At 39.6% G+C, this 5711-nt stretch overlaps 1 pseudogene; it reads right to left on the bottom strand.

The window, feature by feature from the left end:
- Positions 1–385: 385 nt before the first annotated feature.
- On the bottom strand, positions 386–5390 carry LOC145897020 (uncharacterized; annotated as a pseudogene).
- Between the last annotated feature and the right edge of the window lie 321 nt (positions 5391–5711).

Raw genomic sequence — 5711 nt, 5'->3', positions numbered from 1 at the left:
CAAAAGCAAGCTGACTGTGTGCGGAAAGCACGTCTGCTCAAAAGTTTTCTGTTCGGCACATCAACCAACAGAGCAAAGGCATACAGGAAATCACTGTCAATCAAAGCTTGATCGACATTACAAATATAGAAAGTCCAGGTGAAAGTCTGACCTAGTCCAATATCAAAACTCAGGCGTTTTTACCCATCAGCATAAATGAAATTACCACCGACCCCATGCAAGGTTTTATGCTGACGATAGAACCTATTCCGAACAAACCAACGGGGAAGCAAACTTACATCAGAACCAGAGTCCACTAAAAAGGAAAGATTAAGACGCTTATCAAATACAGAAAAAGTACGTTTCTCAATTCCGCCTTTCCGACCAAAACTAGGTGGAAAGGCGCCTACAGGTTTTTTTTATTCCTGAACTGATAGTTCAAACGGCAAGGTGGGTCACAGCGTTTAGCAACGTCACCAAAAAGCGAATGATAGTAGCACAGGTTTCCAGAACCTCGCGGCCAGCCGTGGTCAGACCGACCAACCTGCGAAAATCCGGCATCAGGCCTTCCAAATCTTTGCCTGGTCTGCCACCTTTGGCCCGAGGGTTGCCAAGCGTTTCGCGGGCCTGAGGGGCGTATTTGCTGGCGAAAATTAGCCGATCGCGGACGAAACTCTCTACCGCGAAACCCTGTATCAAATCGCGCTCGGGAATGGACTTGTGTGGACAAAGCATTTATTTGCTCCACAATTTTGTTCATCCGTCTGTCCACATTATCATTGATTAGCATTTGTGAAGACACAGAAGACACAGATGGAGTCACAGCCAAAGAATTCCCCAAATCAGGAATATCTAGTTTCGGCGCACTGAGAGATATCATAGTGTCAGCTTTTAACGCGAGATTCTCCAAACTATCCTCATAGTCCGTTGACAAAATAAGACGAACGTTAGCAGGCAACTTATCAGTAAAAAACCGCTTCAACAGCCTCTCAGTAGTCGCATCTAATGGGCCCGGATGATTTAACAATGCAATCATTTCATTAAGCAAGTCAGTGGGACGCCTACCTTGCAAGCTTGTCTCGTTTAGAAGCTTATTTAAACGTGTTATGTCGCTCTGTTCATAATAGCGTAATAAAGCTTGCTTTAGTTTCGAATACGGAAACCGATCACTCTCGATATTTAAAATGGCGTTTCCCACCTTGGCAATTTGGTCCTGAGTCAAACAGGAAACCGCGTAGTTAAACATCTCAAACTCGCTCGATACGTGACAATTTGACAAAATGGCCTTAAAGCTGCGAAACCACGCCTTCGGCAATTTGGGCCGAAATTTCAGCAAACGCAATTTAGGTGCCTGGTCTGCTAAACTCCGCCGTCCCGCACGGTCGCCTAAAGGAAAACGGTCAGAGTCGTCCCCATTAAAAACGGTATCGGCGGAAAAGTGAGGGCGTGGGGTTCGTAAATTACTTGGAGTAACATTTATGAGCTCAGATTCTGCCAATAGAGTACCCCCTTGCGAAGTGGCTGTCAAACTTGGACCGGGAGTTTCATTATCAGCCATATTAAAGGTAGTGGTAGGAATAACCGCACTTTGGCTGGAAAAAAGCTACTGCTAGTTTGGGCGTAGAGGTTTTTCTGCGTTTTCTATCGGCAAAGGGCAGGAATTTATCCTATGGTCAAGTTGTCACCTAGTTAATCAATTTCGGCAACAAACTACAATGGGACACTTTACTCGTAACTGTGGAGGTTTCGTTTCAATTATTTAGTGGAAGTTTAAGTTGTAAGGGACTGAATTTATAGTCGGTATCCCCTTTCGATACATAGGATATGGAGATAATATGTAAGTTATGTGAAGTAATTGTAGAATATAAATGTCGCAATGGTGCTAACTGACCACATTTAAATGTAATTCGTTTTCATAAATCTTTCTCAATAATTTAAATTTTTTTTGTGTCTTTTTATCCAAAGCATTTAATATTAAATGCAAATAAATTTTTCATTGCAAAGACCAGAAGCACGATTTCTGAATTCATCGACACAACAACCTACTAGCAGATATTGTTTGTTGGCTAAAGGCTATGACGTCACAGTATACACGAAAACACTTTCACTTTGATTGTTTGTTCAGTCGTTACAAAAGGGTTGGAAGAATCTACACCTAAACACTGCTATTACTGGGGGTCGATACGTTGCCCTTGAAACAACAATTACTAAAAAACTTTTTTTATTTTTTATGTTAGCAAGCAACAGATCAGCTGGAGACGTCGTATTCTGTATATGACCGTGTAATTTTTGTGGAAATTATAAAGATGAAAAGCTAAAATAAAAACAAAAACAAATTTTCGAAAAAATGATGAAATGCAAAAATAAACTCAGTAATATTTCATGCAATGGCATGATAGGCAGGATCGCCCCACTGCGCAGGTCCTTGCTTGGCGATCACAGCTAACGTATCGCGATCATGAGGTTTTCAGGCTTGGCAGCCCAGGCAATGCAGCCCAGCTGGATCAGCCACTTTTTCCTGACAAGTCGGAACAAGATTTGAAAAATCAAGCTCAAGTTAACCTCTTGATTTTTCAAATCTTGTTCCGACTTGTCAGGAAAAAGTGGCTGATCCAGCTGGGCTGCATTGCCTGGGCTGCCAAGCCTGAAAACCTCATGATGCAAAAATAAATTAATTTTTCTGCACTACATTTTGAATGTCATCAAAACCGAAGCTGGCATTCAAATAAACTAACGTCTTCAATTGCAAATGCATTGTCAGAAAGATTGAAAATGCATAGCAAAACGACCTGCCCCGTATACAACATTTTTTATTACACTGGCACATAAAAAACATTGTAAACTTGCAAATAATTGTAAATCAAAGTAGGGACGACACTTATAGAAATATATTTTTCGCTAAAAAAGCTTTGTCGGTGTCTGTCAAACAACGTAAAAAGAGTAAAAACACATCTACAAAAGCTCATCTCTGTCTCCAGGACGCTCGGCGTGCAGCACAACCATTCCCACAACTGACTACCAGGTGTGCAGTTGATACGCACAGTAATAGACAAGAACACGCGGGTAAAAGATAAAACCACTTCGATGTCACAAAAATTAAGGTGTATAAGGAACAATTTGACTATCAATATATGAAACTTTTATTTCTGTATCTGTGTTTTGAAAATAGCGTATAAAACTGAAAATGATCCAATTAAGGATGAGAAGTTTACCGTGGGCAGTTGAATCCATCGCTACATTCTCGTAAACATGTTTATTTTCATTTTCTATCAAGAAACAAGGAAAGGTATTCTATATAATTTTCAGATCTAGCTCCAACTTGTCGGGAAAAGTTGCTGATCCAGCTTTGCTGCAATGCCTTGGCTGCGAAGTCTGTGAAGCTTATGATCAGAATACGAGAGCTGAGATCGCCAATAATAAGGGCGTGCGCAGTGGGGCGATCCTGTCTTGCTATGCGAAGGATGGTATACTACTTCTACGGTGTCTTATATAATATATCAAACACAATAACATGAAATCATTAACACAAAATCACACTTGGCTGTTGTTACATTTCGCGTTCTTCGGTACTAAATCACTCCTGCAAGTCCCAGCACAAGCAAAAGTGTTTTGAATTTAAGGAAAAGATTTGTTAATTTATAGCTACCAGATATCTCAAAATTCGCCATAATTAAACCTGTGGGTTCTGTTTTCTTCTTCATCCCATAGTGTGAACCGTGACGGTCAAAAAATACCATAGGTGTTTATCTGGTAGTGCGCTACCAGTCTCTATTCCTGCCGCCAAATGGTAGCCCTCACCATATGCTGTAAAAACTCCAGGTGTCGCTAAAGAGTTAACATTATTTCGTGCAGACACCATGTTTGAAAAACGCTTGTAATTGCATAAAATTGTTTTGTTACTGGAATGGCAAATGACAACGCATAAACGTACAATGCTTTCAATTGGAAAATTGAAACCACGCAAATCAGTAACAACAAATAATGTGACCGGATCATTTTTTGTGGTAGTTTGTTTTGTCAAAAATGTAGCAAGCATTCCGGTCAGCAGAACTACTGCAAACTTAGCAATTTATTTCATTTCGTTTATCTTGGACTCTGTTTTTTTATATACCATACAACAACCCGGAATCTTTTTTGTGCGTGTTGTTGTATGATAATGAGACAGTTGTTGTATGGTATTGTTTACAAGCACCTGTTGGATACTTTGCAGGGCTAATTACAGCAACGCCAGTGAGTTGGAACAACCCACGGTAACGAAAATGCGTAAATTACTTTCATAACTGCTTGGCATTAACCGTCAGTGACATACTGTTCTGTTTGCTAATCAGTATTTTATTGCGGGAAGTGCAAACGTTGAAACTAATAATGTTCAGAACAATAAAGAACACTGCGTTTTATGCGATGACATGTCTGCAAACTATGCGACATTGAGAAAATGTTTAAAAAATTATCAATCATAGGTGCTGTAAGAGCAAGAGCGCGCAAGATTTTTGTGAGGTCCATTTTGTTGTATGACGTCATATTATGCATTTTGTTCTGTGACGTTACATTACGAACTTTTACTGACTCAACCAATTGTTGCATGTTGACTAGCCTTATATTCGTATCAACATCAACGCAATGTCCCAAAAAATGTGTGACATGCTACACACAGATAATACGATTTCACACCTCCTTCAAAATAGTTTTAGGACTTAAAGGTACATCAACATTATACGAACCGCTACACGTTTTACCAAGCGATTTTGCGCAGCACAAGCACGAAAAAGGTATAGTTAAATGTATAAACATTCATCCTCGCCGATTGCTTTGCTATGGAACCCAGTTGCTATTCGGGAAATAAATTTGTTTGTATGAAACTGGCGAATGTTGGCCTAAGTGGTTTTATGGTTTTGTTGGCCACGTTGCAAAACATTTGTAATGGTTGCGCAAAACTCTTCGATTGTATTTCAGTCGTAAAAACTCTATTAAATGAGTTATAAATTACTTTCAGGGTCTACGCTAAAAAATGATGAAACAGACCACACGAAACACTGCCACTATATAATCGTGGGTTTGTATAAGTCAGACTTCCAAATGTCTTTTCAAATTGACCAGGTTAAGATTGGGCAAAACTGTATGTAAACCGCAAATGAAATGAAATCGACAGACCCAGTTAATATTTTGTGCTATTATGCGATTTTTGGAATTGCTTTCTTCAGTACAACAATAGAAGATGAAATCGTGCGTTTTGGAATCATATTTGGTCCACTTGGGCTAAACGATGGAAATGTCTATGAAAGCTCAACGTTTGAGAGTACGGAATTTACCGTGGTATCAGGTAGATTACTGACGTGAAAATTTGGAACCTCTACATATGGGAGAGAGGAATCAATCTTTGCTTGTAGATTTTTGATCATGTGGTTTTGCATGTCCACCAAACGTAAACATGACAACAGGAAGCAATTGTCATCTAGAAGAACCCTGCATTGTGCTTAGGTGTACAGCGGTTCGGCCTTTACTGTGTACAAAGCGGATGCAACATCTGCTTTTCAAAACAACACGTGTACCATTTTCATACACTGACAAAACATTGAGGGCAGCTACGGTAAAAAAAACAGGAATTTCACCTATCTCAGTTCTTTACATAATTTTATGAATGTTTACAAGAATGCTGCTTTCCAACATACTTGCAAAGACAAAGTAAACATTTAAATTTGATTGTAGAAGCTCGACTTCCTCAGCAACCTACC

This window comes from Ascidia mentula, chromosome 4, assembly GCF_947561715.1.
Source record: "Ascidia mentula chromosome 4, kaAscMent1.1, whole genome shotgun sequence".
In the NCBI taxonomy this organism is placed as follows: Eukaryota; Metazoa; Chordata; class Ascidiacea; order Phlebobranchia; family Ascidiidae; genus Ascidia; species Ascidia mentula.
This window is presented reverse-complemented; position numbering and strand designations above follow the sequence as displayed.